Here is a 17113-nt window from a genome sequence, read left to right on the forward strand (position 1 = left end):
TTCCACAGCTCACCTGGATTATCACTGCATGGTGTGGATGTGAAGTGATTGTCCCCACGGTCTCCCTCATCAACTTAATTCTGACATGAGAATGGTCACATGTTTTTATCCATCGACAATCTGTGGAATCTACCACTAAAAATAGCTGTTTTATTTGGCAGCACTGATGGTCATGAGCTGTTGTTTCAGGTGTGTTTTTTGGAAAATACTCAACCTCATTTCAAAGAGACCCAAACAGTTTCACTCGTGAGATGCCAATCAGCTCCGTGCTGATTGGCTGCTTCCAAACAAACTGCACCAGAGTCTGAATAACCAAGACCCTTCTCATAAAGTGGTCCTGGTACAGACATTTGATCCACACTACAGTTAGATGGGCAGCTTTCATACCAGCACAAACAAACAACACTGAGTTTGAAACCAACAGTTTAGGTATGAAAGCACCACAGAGAGGTGTGTTTGACCTTGTATTAGCAGGAAACACCAGCAACAGGAAGCTGGAAGTCTCATCTGTAGATGTTTAACATCTTGCTGATATTGGTTTGAGGAGGCTTATTTTTTCTATAACTTTTATTTAACCTGATTTGTCCCATTTAGATAAGACATCTCTTTTTCAAGGGAGTCAGAAGGAAGGATCAGTGGCTTAAGGGCTCTGCCATAACTTCTGGGTAAGACAAACTCTAAGTGCCCTGTGGAGAGACGGGAGGAAAGAAATAGAGAAAAAGGGAGGAGATCTACCAAATACTTTTTTATTGTCGTCAAAATAGCATGTTCTAGCAACGTAACTGCTCAGAATCAAAAAAAAGAAAACAAACAAAAACATGCATACACTGCCAGGGCACATACACGCATGCACACATACACACACTTACACACCAGTACACTGCATCATTATTAAACAGAATATAATTGATGAAAAAATAAAAAATGACTAAATTATATATATATAATTGAATAAAAAGATAGGTAAATAAATAAAATATAATAAAACTACTAATAATTCTAAATGAAAGTCTTTGAGATATATTCCAAGCACACATAATTTTGCTTTAAAAGGGACCAGAGTATTAAACATTTCTGACAAACATTTTATAACATCCATCCAGAACTTTTGAATTTTGGGACATTCCCACAAACAGTGGATCAAAAAGGGAGGAGATGGTCTGGAATGGTCAGGTTTGGATTTACAGAAACACAGGTATCTCCAGTCCCCTCATAGACCAGCCTTAACTAAGTGAAGGACAATGTTTGCTTCAGTTGTGAGTTTGCGATTTAGAAATAACACAACACCAATTTACAGCTACAGTTTTTGTGGTTTTAGTTTTTTTGCTTCTGTTAATCATCATAATAGAATATAAATAAAATAATAAATGAAAATAAAATATTTCTGAATTCTAAAGTATATTAGATGACTTCTTATCCACATTGAGCCAAAAGCTGCCAAACTGATAGGACTCAAATTAAAGTGCAGATGGATAATGATCCAAAACATACTGGGAAAGAAACTCAGGAGTCTCTGTAGGTAAAGAAATTGAATTTTCTTCACCTTCACTTCACCAAGTCAATTACCTGATCTCAACCCAAAAGAGTGTGCTTTTCAGTTACTGAAGACAACCTAAAGGCAGGAAGACCCACAAACAAGCAGAAAATGAAGGTGGATGCAATAAAGGCCTGGCAAAAAAAAACATTTCCAGAGAGGAAACTCATAATTTGTTGATGTCTGTGGGCTGCAGACATCAGACAGTCATTAAATGGGATTTTCATTCAAGTATAAAAACTGTCATTATATTTTTTAATTATGTTTATTTGTCCAAATATTTTTGAGTTCCTTAAATGGAGATACTCTGAATGAAATGGCTGTGTTCCCTAAATGGTGAATGACATATTTTCCACTGGTCAGGACCACCTGGAGCTTAACCCACTCAAGACTGTGGAGATGACAGTGGACATAAAGTGGACCTACCACATAGACTCTGTCCAAAAAAGGCCCAGCAAAGGTTATACTTCATAAGACAGCTCAGGAATTCAACCTTCCTCAGGAGCTGCTGATCATTTTCTACTCTCCTTCCATCAAGTCTGTTTTCTGTATGTCCATCACTGACTGGATCTGCCAGCAAACAGGACAAGAACAGATGGCAAAAGATAAACAGTTCTGCAGAGAGAATTGTCAGGACCAACCTACCCCCAATCCAAGACTTATACTGGTCTAGGGTCAGGAAAAGGGTAGGTAAATTCCCTGCAGACACAACACACACCGGACACAAACTGTTAAAACGCCTCCTGATGACCTCTCAAGAGTCGCAGAGTTACTCTGATGACCACTCAACAGTCACAGAGTTACTCTGATGACCACTCAACAGTCACAGAGTTACTCTGATGACCACTCAACAGTCACAGAGTTACTCTGATGACCACTCAACAGTCACAGAGTTATTCTGATGACCTCTCAACAGTCACAGAGTTACTCTGATGACCACTCAACAGTCACAGAGTTATTCTGATGACCTCTCAACAGTCACAGAGTTACTCTGATGACCACTCAACAGTCACAGAGTTACTCTGATGACCACTCAACAGTCACAGAGTTATTCTGATGACCTCTCAACAGTCACAGAGTTACTCTGATGACCACTCAACAGTCACAGAGTTACTCTGATGACCACTCAACAGTCACAGAGTTACTCTGATGACCACTCAACAGTCACAGAGTTATTCTGATGACCTCTCAACAGTCACAGAGTTACTCTGATGACCACTCAACAGTCACAGAGTTACTCTGATGACCACTCAACAGTCACAGAGTTACTCTGATATAAACAGAAATAATTCCTACAACCTTAACTGTTTTAGATTGTTTTTAGTATATTCATATTTGTGTTTAATGTTTAATTCCTGTACTTTGAGAGCAGTGCTAGCTGGAGTCAAATTTCTTGTTGCACAAGCGTACTTGGCCAACAAAGCTGAGTCTGGTAATAAGGCTGGAGGTCTACGCTACAGTCAAATCTAACTACTTGGAATACTCAGATTTGACTGTACTGTAGACCAGATTCTTACTAACCTAACTGTATAGTTCTCACATTTTGCAGCAAATGAAAGTCTTCCATCAGAATGCCGTTGGTTCATCATATTTATTCCCTTGGTGGAAAGTATTATCTGAATAGACTTTCTTGGATTCAAAATCTTTGACAGCATAATTCAATGTCAAAGCAAACTGTCACTCTTTGATTTGCAATGTTCTGAGTTAAATATGTGGTTATATAAAAGAAAGAAAAGGAAGATCGTTGGCATAAACTCGGAGCTTCACTTCTAGCATCAGAGCAAGTCTTCTTCATCACAGAAAGTCAAGCTGCCCTTGAAAAACTCTACAAACAGTTCTCTGAAATCACATTGATAGTTTTATTCTCACAAAATCAGTCCAGTATTACTCGTATTCAGCCAGCACACCAAACGGTCTTGGTTTCACTGCTTCAGTGTGGAGTTGTTGTTTATACTCACACACACTGATTAGTCTGTCCTGTGAAAAATTAACAACATATGCAGTATCATAAATCTAATGACATTTCCCGTTTATATCTTTGTCATCCTGCTTGTGACTCTAGGCTCCTGGCAGGATGACACCCATTAATTGGGTGCTGCACTCCCATAAATTCAGACTTTTTTTTGCTCTGTGTAAATCATGACCACATTTTCACTGGAGGAAAGTGGCATCACGCTAGCTTTAGCAAAAACAGCACACTATTTGCCCCTTGCTATAGTACTCACTTATGTGTGTACAGTCATTTGATCGGGCCATTCGAAGCTTGCAACTCTTGGGATGAAAATAGCTGGCATGTTTACAGAAAAATGTTGAAAATGCCCCGAAACGAAGATAATTGGATGTAGCTGTGTTGTTGTTATTTTCACCCCTCAAAGAGACTGACAGCATTGAGAAACCAGGTCACAGATTATTGTGCAACAAACTTGATTGGCATCTTCTCTCAATTTTTGGAGGGCCACTGAAACTAAGTTTCCCCACACAAACAGTTCCACCGGATTATTCTTACTCTCCTGGCAAAACCAGCCCGTTAGAGCAGAGTTTATGTGTGTGTGAGCATGAAGTTTGACTCGCCTCTCTTGGTGGTGGTGTTTTTCTAGGGGGTTATCTCTCCTCTTCTTATGGTCATTATGCTCTTAGCCTTTTTGAATATGTGTGTGAGTCTGTGCACGTCTAAAGGCGAATATAAGATGAGGAACACACTTCCATCCTGAGTCCCTGAGCTCCCCTCCAACATCACCCAGGGGCTTTGTTTTGATCCCCTCGCCAGTCGTTCTCCTCAGCCACCTCTTAAGCTCCATGCAAACTCTGCTGCATGTGTGTGTATGCAGGGCTACAGGGATGCTTGCACTGTGCCCCCTTAAGCCTTTTGTGCTCCAAATTTACACCGTCTTGCCCTTATTCCCACTGCCAATTTCTCCCCTGTTCCTTGGTGGATGTATGCGGAGCAGCGGGGCTTATAACAGCAGAACAAGGCTTGGCTCTTCTCCCTGCTCACTCTGCCATCACAAGTCTCTGAGGTATACTCCTCTTGCTGCTTCTTCCTCACTGCTCGAAGCCTTTTTTTTTTTTTCTTTCAAAGCACCAGAGACAGTGCTCTTGCCCTGAATCCTAGCTGAGAATCTGCTGCTGGTTTCTTCTCAGGTTCTGAGGAGTTTCAGATGGTTGATGCATGTTTTAGGGTGCTGGAAATCATACAAGAATAGGCTGTTATCACCCAGCAGCGTGCGATGTGCATCTTGCTGTTTCAGTGAGTCATCATATCATGAGGACGTTTTAATGGATCCCTGGTTCAAGTTCAAGTCGCAGATGCAGGTTTATTGCTAATGGAGAGCTAGGAATGACATACTTTTTGAATTTTGTATGATATGGACTTTATATCTGGTGCCTGAAGATAAGGTTATGTAATTGGGAGGCTATTCAATCAGTTGCCAAATCATTAACTAGACTTTAGTCTGTTTAATCTGCTCCATTTTATGCAGTACATCTTGTTATACTAGAAAAATGCCATGATTTAAACAGACATCTATTTTAATCTCTTTTATCTCTCCACTCTCTGGCCTGCAGGCTTCATGACTCAATAGCAGCAGCAGCATGGAGGCCCATTTCATTGTTTACACCTCTACAGGTCTCTCCACTTCACAACAAGACCATCTAAATGCCTTAAAGCAACATTTAGTGCAGCTTAAGTGCCTGGGATGTGCTAATGCACTTCCTACAAGGGGAAAAAAATGTCTCCAGTGTGCATTTATGAATTGGACAAGGCAATCATTTCTGCTGTGCACTGAATTTTGGCCAGGATCCAGATAACTGCAAGACATAATCAGTTTAATACAAATTGGTGCAGATATTGTTCAGTGCACAAGGCATATGGAGCTGTATGAAAGCTGTTAAAGCACAGAGATTCACAGCAGAGATTACCACTGTGATGGATGGCAGCTGGTTTTTCTCTGAAAAGAACAAATAAAATTTTACAGCAAGATGTGACGTTTTGTGAATGCATCCTTAAAATGCAACAAAAGTGCAGCTTCTATCATACCAAAGCAGTTTTTTATAAATATGTTTTATATTTGTGCCATTAAAGGAGTCTGTTTTGGTGGGTTTAGAGCAACAGTAAGCTCTGCATCTCCTCTGGAAGATTATTTTTCCCATGAGTCCAGGATTAGAGGCATTCATAGATTAAACTTGTGTACATAACACTTTCACAAACAAAAGTGGCACACACTAAAACAAACAGACTGGAAGACACATTTCAATGTTTAGGATCAGAGCTTTAGAAACACAGGTCATTGGTCAAAGCTCCCTTTTGAACCCTGAGACAGTGTTTATTAAACTTCACTAACTAATAGAAATTATCTTTAGTTTCTTGATATAATAAGTGGAAGGGAGGGATGGAAAATAACATTTACTCAAATTACTGAGTGTTTTTTCATGTGCTTGTAATTTTTAGTACATTTTAAAATAAGTTCTCTTACTTCAACTTAAGTAAATTTTAACCAGAGTAACTGTACTTTTACTTGAGTACAGTACTCATGTACTTTTTCCACCTCTGTTAACTACACAGTAAAGGCAGAGAATGATTCCTCATCACATCCCAAAACAGCAGCTGGAGTGAACTCTGAGTGAACTATATTTAAATTTAATTACTACTGTCAATTATGCTGTGTATTTTACTTTATTAGAGAAGTGTGACTTTACCTGAACAATCTTGTTGGAGAACTTATCTCTTGTTGTTCTTGCCAATAAGTAAAGATTAGATTTTACCATACAACTCCTCAGTAGCAACTAAGGACTTAAAGTATACTATAAATTAAATACGTTTTACTTTTATTTTAGTAGATTTATTTATTTATGAATTAGAACTTTTACTTTTACATAAGTAAATTTTAAGCAGAGTAACTGTACTTTTACTTGAGTACAATAGTTGTATACTTTTTCCACCTCTGGTCATAGGGGGTGTACAATGAATGGAGCTCAAGCCAGTCTTTTTTTGGGTAAGCAGGCTTGACAGAGCTTTAAGCTCCAGTAAGAGATTTCAGGTCTGCAAAGCTGGACTCTCAGGTTTTCTGCTTATAGCTACGTATGTGTGCATCTAAAAGTGGTTGCTAAGTATTTTATGTCATCGGTTCCCAACCGTGGGTCCAGGAGGCCCATGGGTGAACGCCAGAGATTTAAGGAGCAGCGCAAGGTTCTGTCTGCTTTGAGGTTGTCACTCATACAATTACACTGCCTGGCCAAAAAAAAGTCTCCACCAAAAAAGGTCACACACTCTAATGTTTCATTGGACCGCCTTTAGCTTTGATTACAGCATGCATTTGCTGTGGCATTGTTTCGATAAGCTTCTGCAATGTCACAAGATTTATTTCCATCCAGTGTTGCATTAATTTTTCACCAAGATCTTGTATTGATGATGGGAGAGTCTGACCACTGCGCAAAGCCTTCTCCAGCACATCCCAAAGATTCTCAATGGGGTTAAGGTCTGGACTCTGTGGGGGCCAATCCATGCGTGAAAATGATGTCTCATGCTCCCTGAGCCACTCTTTCACAATTTGAGCCCGATGAATCCTGGCATTGTCATCTTGGGATATGCCCGTGCCATTAGGGAAGAAAAACATCCATTGATGGAATAACCTGGTCATTCAGTATATTCAGGTAGTCAGCTGACCTCATTATTTGGGCACATAATGTTGCTGAACCTAGACCTGACCAACAGCAGCAACCCCAGATCATAGCACTGCCCCCACAGGCTTGTACAGTAGGCACTAGGCATGATGGGTACATCACTTCACCTGCCTCTCTTCTTATCCTGATGCGCCCATCACTCTGGAACAGGGTAAATCTGGACTCATCAGACCACATGACCTTCTTCCATTCCTCCAGAGTCCAATCTTTATGCTCCCTAGCAAACTGAAGCCTTTTTTTCAGTTAGCCTTACTGATTAATGGTTTTCTTAAGGCTACAGAGCTGTTCAGTCCCAATCCCTTGAGTTCCCTTCGCATTTTGTGTGTGGAAATGCTCTTACTTTCACTATTAAACATACCCCTGAGTTCTACTGTTGTTTTTCTTCGATTTGATTTGGCCAAAGGTTTAAGTAATCGTCAATCACGATCATTCACGATTGTTTTCTGACCACATTTCTTCCTGGAAGACGATGGTTCCCCACTATCCTTCCAGTTTTTAATAATGTGTTGGACAGTTCTTAACCCAATTTTAGTAGTTTCTGCAATCTCCTTAGATGTTTTCTCTGCTTGACGCATGCCAATGATTTGACCCTTCTTAAACAGACTAACATCTTTTCCACGACCACATGATGTGTCTTTTCACATGGTTGTTTAAGAAATGAGAAGTTACTCATTGCATCAGCTGGGGTTAAATAACTTGTTGCCAGTTGAAAGATAATTGCCCATGCAGTAATTATCCAATAGGAGGATCGTACCTATTTGCTTAGTTAAATCCAGGTGGTGACTTTTTTGTTTTGGCCAGGCAGTGTATATGGATATACTAGTAAACAACACATAACAAATAGCATTAATAGTACCTCCTAGAAACACCACGAGCAGCACTGATCCTGACAAGAGGGCTGGGAATTGTGGTCTTGATTTTGTTTAATGGAGTATTTCTTTAGTCTTATTTATGTTTCCTATTCAACTTTATTAATTTAATCTCCTCGTTTTTCCTGTGTTACTTTGTCTTTTTCCCATCCTGTTAACCCTTGTGAGGCCAGTAGATCGTCCAGATTCCATGTGTGTCATTTGGCAGATTCATCTTGCAAAGCTCCAGTCTGAAGTGATTGTGCTTGGTCTGAGAACGGACCAGGCCAGACCGAGCACAATCAGGAGACCTCTACCGTCCTGTAGACCTCACTTGACTCAGTTATTATCTGTCCTCATGATTTAAGAATTAGAAAGAGACTGGGCTAAAATGGCATCCATTAGACAGTTCTAAGGCCAAAACCACTACTGACCAAAAAGAACTCATCTCACATTTGCCAAAAAACATCTTGATGATCCTCAAGACTTTTGGGAAAATATTCCGTGGGCTGGCGGTGTAAAACTAACATCATTTCATATAAAGAACATCATACCAACAGTCAAACATGAAGTTGGTTCTACGTAGGTCTAGGGCCACTCTCTACCAGAAAATCCTGAAGGAGAATGTCCAGCCATCATTTTGGGACATCAAGCTCAACCTGGCACTTGGGTTATGCAGTAGGACAACAACCCAAAACACACCAGCAAGTCCACCTCTGCATGGCTTAAAAAAACAAAAAAAACAAAAGGAAGGTTTTGGAGTGGCCTTGTCAAAGTTCAGACTTAAATCTGATTGAGATGCTGTGGCATCACCAGCTCACACCCTCCAATGTGGCTGAGTTACAACAGTCCTGTGGTGAAGAGGGGGCCAAAATACTGCTTGCAAAATTCCTTGCTTGGGTGGAACACCCAGTTATTAGGTTTAGGGGCAGTTACTGTCTGATGGATCAGTACATATAACAAAAAAGCTCCTCTTCCCTCGAGAGTCTGCTGGTTTGGTATGATGTAGTCCATCTATCAGTCAAGTCGTGGAACCAATTTCCACCTCTGTGATCACCTCATCTGACATGGTGACCAAGGCAACAGACAAGAAGATTGTGTGGTCTGACCTTGGCATTGGACTGCCGCACAAAGTAACGACAGTATGTGTGACTGTAGGTGTATTAAACACAATGAAATGATTCTGAAAGAGACACACAGTCCACTGTGAAACTCACATGTACTTATTCTATGACACATTAACGACAAAGCAACCAACATGGTGAATGGCCATTAAGGGGCCTATTGACCTCCATTAATGACTCATAGAGAGCCATTAATTCACAGGGGAACCATTATTCAAAAGTGTGTTAATGTGTGTATCCTCTGCTCACATGTGCATGTCTGCCTCTAACTGCACACACATCTTTTTTATTTTACACAAAGCTGATGATTGTCTTATCTGTTTGATCATTTCCTCTGCCCTTGTGTCTCAGATTTATTCTTTTATTTGTTTTTTAAAAGTGTGTCTGCCATTATAGCTCCACCAATCTTTTTTATTTGGCAGTATAATGCATAAAACCCTCGAGTGTGCATCATTAAGAGCAGCGGCCGAAGCAGCAGACAGTATCAGTGCAGGGATAATGATAGCTGGATGGGACAGCAGGATTAACACACGGCTAAGCTTGTTGTGACCACAGATTGCAATGCACTAGAAATGAGCAGTGCCAGGCTTTGGCCAGAGTGGATTACGACCGCATTGCACTGATGGGGGAGGGACCGGATGGCAGCATGTGAATGACTACACGGTTTTACTTAAAGGCAGGCTGGAGGGTTTAAAGGCTAGCTCGCTGGTTAGCCGTTGAGCTGGCTGTGTGGCTGTTTTGTTGCCGGGATCACTGAAAGTCTGGCAGGATGCCCTCGGCTGATGCTGGCAGGGAAACGAGCCATCGAGCTCAGGGATCGACAGGTCATAATGTCAGGTTATAAGCCAGAGGGTGAAACGACCGATTTACACACCAGAGATTTGTAGCATTCTGTGAATCTATGGCAACTGCTAATCGGAAGGGAAATGATGCCTACCTCTAGATTGTATCATGCAATCATCATGCATTATGTTTCCTTTCAAAGTAAACCTAAAATTACAAGGGAGGACCCAGGTTCTGGTCTCATTTACAGCAGAGAAAATGTAAAGAGCAACTAATGAGAGACCATTTTAATGATACTAAAATCTCACATGCAGGAATAAAGCTGTGTAAATGACTGAAGTATGCTAAAACAACAGGTTGTATTGCTGAGTATTAACAGTTATGCACACAACGAGACAGCTCTGGAGGTAAACATAACAATATGATGTGAGCTAAACCAACTAAACACTGTACATAAAGCAACATACACTGACTTTCAAGTAACAAAACGGTGAACTAACCACTTTTTACTTGATGTAATATTTTTCTGTATCTAAATATCAAGACATAGACAGGTTGCACTCTTAACAGGTGCAGATGAAGACGTTTCATGCGTGGGTGGCGAACAAGAGCACTGACTCATGCTGGGCTGGCATGAAGTTTGTGTGCAGACAATGGCAGTTTTAATCATGTGGAGGCCCTAGACAAGACCAGTATGACCAATATATCCCGCCCCCTTAGGTCAAACACTCTTGGGTTACTGTTTGTTCCTTACACCCACCTGGAGACTTGAGGTGACAGAGCCAAAGCCCCAGAACGTTGTAATAATTTGCCTCTGCCTTTGCGCTCTGCAAGTTAAGGAGTCACCTGTTTAGAGAGGCATTTGGGTAATCAACGTTTTCACTCTGTATTGTTGTATGCTCAGGTGTGGCTCATGTTCGTGTTTTCTATTTTGTTGCTATCACCATTGTGGTGATTGTATTATTGTCCCTGTTTTAATATTCCCTGTATATCGCCCTTGTAAGGCACTTCAGGACTATTATGTAAAAAAGGGCTAAATTTTACTTATTAACTTTCTACTACTATCTTGAGGCCTTTTGGTGTACGAGACCCCTTTGCTTAATGATAAAACCCCTAATATTGTCAGGACCACTCTGTCAAGAAACACACATGATTTGTGGTTTATTATTTGTCTTTATTAGCAGTTATTAACTTGCCTGTTTTTTTCTCTTCAAATGTCGGCCCTGTGATTGACCGGTGATCAGTTCAGGGTGTACCCTGCCTCTCGCTCATCAACAGCTGGGAATACATTTAGCCCCTCTAGACCAAGAACTGGACAAGCAGTATGGATAATAGATGGATGGAATTTTAAAGATCAACAAAGTGGCAACATTTAAATCTTTTAGGTGTAATTCTTCAAGGATTTGTGCATTCAAAATCCCAGATTAAAGTACCAACAAAAGGGAATGTACCACACTGAGTAGGCTTTATTCGTGACTGGGCCATGATTAGACCTTTCCTCAGGAATATGTGGATTTGTTTGCATGATAGCTAATACGCCCTGTTAAAAATGAATCCATCAGCTTTAAAATTGTTTAGGCAGGAGGTCTTGTTGAATTTATTACATCATCGTACATAACAATTCTCACCGTAGCTCCAGCCATTGTCAACTTCTCCTAGGCTGATCCCTTCTTTCTATGCCCTATGGAGCTGTCTGTACTGGACTACATAGTAAATGGGCACAATCAAAAAAAGATTTTGAACATTTTTGAACACTGGCTGCCAACAATGACATCGTTGCAACTGAAAAATCAAGATGTGCCTCAACATGCTGGGGGATCAAAAATAACTAACGGTAAGATTTTACCCAGAACTAATGCCATACTGGACATATTTCCACAAAAATGCTATTTGAATATCATAAATAGGAATTCGTTGTGTGCTTCACAAAATAATGATGCATATTTTCGTGCCACCACTTGTTTCTTTGAGCAAACAGATGATGGTCTCATCATGACCAAAAATAGAAATGTTACTCTGTTGTAAATTCTTTGCACTTTATTAAAATAGATTGAAAATTTCCACGAAATCTTTGTTCTGTATTCACACTAGTTGTGCTCCTCTTGTTCATTTGTCACGCATAACTATAGACAAATACCAGTTTTTCTCTTTTTTTTCTTTGAATCATGGTACATATTGTTGGGATAGTGACCATCAGTTGTAAACTACTTCCTTCTTCAAATGCTGTGGGATACAATGACTCTGTGGTGTTGTGGTTCCTGCAGAAGTGGGTGAACTCTTAATATGTGCCTACAATTTTTTAAAGCTACCCATCCAGCAAAGGATCAGCAGCCCATGTCATGGCCTGCTCAGGCATATTTAGATTCCCTAAAAATCAGCCGTTTTACTTGCACACTGAGCACCTACCTCAGCTGCTTAACTTCAGGTTGAAAATATCTATGACACTGATGAAGAAAGCAAGCTGAGAGAAAGTAGCATGTCCAGCTCTGTCTGCTAAACATCCTGAACCAGTTTTACTCTACCTACTCTGCTTCTGATTGGCTTACCCCAATATTCTTGCCAAGCCAAACATCAAGGCGAGCCATGTTGTTATCATCTAAGGAAAATCAGGAGAATACTAACGAATGATGAGGAGGATTTAGAAGTGGTTATACTCCATGTACAGTGCCTATAAAATTGTATTCATCTACTTGGGTGTTATACCATTATAATGATTCTATCAATTGTGGTCAATATTATTTGGCTTTTTTGATGTAAATAATTTTAAATAACCTCTCTAATGTGAAAGTGAAAACAAATTTCTACAAAGATTGAATGCCAACTGAATAGAAATAGGTAATGTAAAATAAGTGACTGCATAAATACTTACCCCTTTTAAAGTGACTGACCTAATTCAATAGAAGTCCAGCCAATTGCTGTGCTATTAGGCTCACATTTAGTGAAATGGAGATCACCTGAGTGCAGTGAATATGTCTCAAGTAATTGAAACACCTGTGTCTGGAAGGTCCAGTCGCTTGTTTATCAGTATTCCTGGCTACCATTACACCATGAAAATAAGAACACCCCAAGCAACTGTGGAAGTAAAATTGTATGTTTTATTCAGCTAACCCATGTTTCTGCTGTGTTTTAATAAGAACCCATATGTTCTCTTCACACATCATTGTCAACCTACTCTCACTGCTACCTTCACCCAGGATATAACATAGAAATGCAAATGTTCAATGCTTGTTGAGTGTCTTTCCCGCTGACTGCATCTTGTATCTCATGTGACCAAATGTTGCCTTGTGACTACCCTTTGATCCTGTGTGCCTTTTTGATTTGCCTTTTGTCTTACTCAACCCCTCTTTAAAAACCCCATCTCAAGCCTGCTCAGGGAGAGAGACCTTACCAGCCATGCTGTGAGATTCTTCTCCCCACTGCGCAGTGAATAAAGCTCATCTGAACCAGCCACAGAATTTGAACCTTAATTATTTTCTTCTACACAACTCAGAGAAAACGTTTATAAAAAGTACAAGTCAGGGGATGGACACGAAAAAATGTCCACGGCACGTGTGTAAATCTGCCTAGATCAGGCTGTCCTCACAAACTGAGTAATCGTGCAAGAAGGAGACTGATGAGAGAGGCCATCAAGACACCTGTGACTACTCTGAAAGAGTCACAAGTTTCAGCAACTGAGATTGGAGAAGAAAACAATTAAATCTGGACTATAGTTTGCCAAAAAGGCATGTGGAAGACTCTATGGTTAAGTGCAGGAAAGTTCTTTGGTCTGATGAGACCAGAATGGTGCTTTTTGGCCATCAGACAAGTGCTGTGTTTGGCAGACATCACCACAAACACACCATCCCCACTGTGAAGCACGGTGGTGACAGCATCATGCTGTGGAGATGCTTCCTGACAGCCGTTCCTGGAAGGCTTGTAAAGGTTGAGGGTAAAATGAATAGGAAGATCCTGGAGGACGATCTTTTTCAGTTTGCAAGAGAACTACAGCTTGGGAGAAGATTTATTTTCCAGCAAGACAATGACCTGAAGCATAGAGTGAAAGCTGCACGGAAATAGTTTAAAGACAACCCGGTGAATGCTCTGGAGTGGCCAAATCAAAGCCCAGACCTCCATCCAATAGAGAATTCCCTGTGCAACCTTACAGGGCTTGAAAAGCTTTGCAAAGAAGAATAGTGTAGTGCTGTGGTTAAAAACAAAGCAGCCATTGTTGCGATGACAAAAAAGATTTTAACATAGAAAGTGATGTTTGTTGAACTCAAAGAACCCCTCAATTAGATGAGTCATTTGTATTGCTTTAGTGTCTGTGGAGATTAGAGCTAACCCTGCCCTGACTCTGACATGTTGACTCTATCTCTGCTCCATCAGTCCCCTCACATTTACACACAGACTCCCTCTCACCTGTTCTGACCTCCTCAGCACTGACCTCGAGGTTACCAAACTGCACTCTGACTAACTCTGTTATCATCTCAGTTCACACCAGTCACCAGCAGATGTGATTGTTCTCTTGTCATGTTAGGAGCGACTTGGTGGTGAATATCTGAATCTTGATCTCTGAGTAGTACACAAGCACACGGGCGCTTGAATGGAGGCTGCACAATGCAGCATTGTGGAGGCAGCGACAGGCCTCATTAGCTGCACCACATCCTGGTTATCTGATCTCCACGCTCAGTCTGACTCGTACCAACGCATGAAACTTCTGACTCACAGCGTGATCAAAGGATGGAGTGTCAAACTACCTGCCAAAGCCACGTCTCCTGACAGAACGATACCCAGGATGTGCTAACATGTGAAACTGGAGACCTATAACTGGAACAGGAGCTGATGTAGTCACTGTTAGTCAGCAGCTTCAGGTCATGAGATTCGTTTAAAGAACCAGAGACAACGGCAACAAATCAGTTAGAAAAAACACTTCTAGTGTTCCTTTTTCTACATTTGACAGTTTATTCCCTCTTCTACCAGATCCTTCCTGTAATCTTTGCTTAGTTTATATTCTCTTTTAAGACAAAAGCAGACACGAGCCATTATTTCTTCACGTTAACTAACAGTTAATGATTCTTACACAACTCTATAAGAACACAGTTCCTCTTTTTTTCTGGCCATACTATTTTCAGAGCTTGAAACAAAGAGAGTCTTTAGCTTTATTATCCACATGTGATGTCAACACATCAAAATACTATTAACTTATACGTCTGACCAACTGTTGCTATTGAACTTTAAAATCCTGACTCAAATTCTGGAGTCTTTATGATGTCTTGTGTTTTCACACATGCAAAAATGAATGAAAATGACTGAAAACCAGGAATTTTACGGGGGATCAGAGGCTGTCAAGTAATTTGCAGATCACAGGTTAGCCTGGAGCCTAACAAGCATGTTCATGGCAGTGGAAGGAAGCTTGGAGAAAACCCATGAATGCACGTTGAGAACATGCAAACTCCACACAGAGTCAGAAATCTTCCCTATGACTGTGATTGTACCTCCTGAACCAGAGTGGGAGAATGAAGGCTTAGGAAACCTTTGCAAATTGGACTTTCCCACAATATTCTTATATTTTGAGTTAGAGGATGTTTTATTTTTGAGAGCTGTAAGGCGTAATCATCAAGATTAAAACAAAAAAGTCTTGAAAAGTTTCACTTTGTATGAGTGGAGTCTAAAATATGTGAAAATGTAACTTCTTGAAGTAAATAATGGGAAAAATGAACTTGTACATGATATTCTATTTTTTTAGATGCACCTGTATATGAGGGTCTTTTTTAGTTAGTTAGTTTATTGTCCCTTCTGGGAAATGCATTTTCACAGATTCTGTACACACAGGTATGAAACACATTACATATATAGACACATAGCAGAAAGAAAGAAAAATGTTCACAAGTAATCACAAGTCAAGAATCTCATATTAAGCATCCTTTTCAGTTAACAAATCAACAGAAAAACCTGACAGGACACACCCAAGGGTCAGCAAGCAACACTTGTTCATCACCTCCTCTGTTAACCTGACACACAGATAAACTCTTTTACACATCCAGTGGTTGAGATTTGTCTCACATCCATCTTGGCAATCACTGCTACAAAGTGTTGGAGGTTGGTTGGATGAAAGTTCTGTCCGTCTTCTTCATTTTGGGCCAATCAGAGCAATGAAGCATATGATGAAGAGGGGGTATGCAGCTCTGGAGTAAACTCATCACTAACTATTAGTGGAGCCAGCTGGTGAAACAAACTCATGCCAAAGCTCATCAGGAGAACAGAAACAAAAAATCTTTAACACCAAGAAAAAGTTTCTCCGAAATTATATGCTCTCTTTTCAGTAAAGTTTTTTTTTTTTTTTTTTTGTAAATTAAACTCTTTTTTGACAATATTTTATGCACTCTGAGGGGCTTATTTGCATTCTCAGTACTCTTTTTCCCTACTGAAACTTTTTTTGGTGTATACCCTTCATTTTTGCCTATATCCTGAAGGCCCTGGAGAATCAGGCCCAAGGCAATTGCCTCCCTATGTCTAATGCAGAGATTCCCTTGTTGTTACAAGGCCAGACTGCTTTGCTTTGGGGTGAGTCTAGACATGCCATGGGAATTTGTACAACTATAAAGCAACTAGCAATACTGAGGCTGTACTGCACGGATATGAAAATGGTGCACTTTGAGATTTTGGGTTGGACTTGAGGGAGCCTTGGGCAGAAAACCAAATGGTTAAGATACATGTGTGAGCACAAACAGCTACATTTTTCACCTCAACCTCACCTGGAATTTTTCACACCAGCTTCTAGTAAAATTTTCACATGAATTCAGGTGAAAGGATGTGTCTATGCAGCTGGAAATATTCAGGAAAATTCATCATGAGTGAGGGGGCTGGGATAAGGACTTCTGTATCCTGTGATCTGTGTCACTATGATCTCATATTGCTATACTGCTGTTACAGTACAACTATTTAACTAAACATGACATTGATAAAAGGTAAAACCTGCTATCAAAGCTCTGGACTCTGTTACCTAACATTGCAAAGCTGATGGATTGGCCAGATTGAATGTCTGCCATCACACAGATCTATCTTGTATAGCTTCTGGCTGAAACAGTCCCCATCCATAGAATGAATCCACCAGTCAGTGTCATTTGAGGAGAAAAATGACAGCTATGGGTACTGTTTAGATAAAA

Source organism: Cheilinus undulatus, linkage group 5, assembly GCF_018320785.1.
Source record: "Cheilinus undulatus linkage group 5, ASM1832078v1, whole genome shotgun sequence".
Taxonomy (NCBI): domain Eukaryota; kingdom Metazoa; phylum Chordata; class Actinopteri; order Labriformes; family Labridae; genus Cheilinus; species Cheilinus undulatus.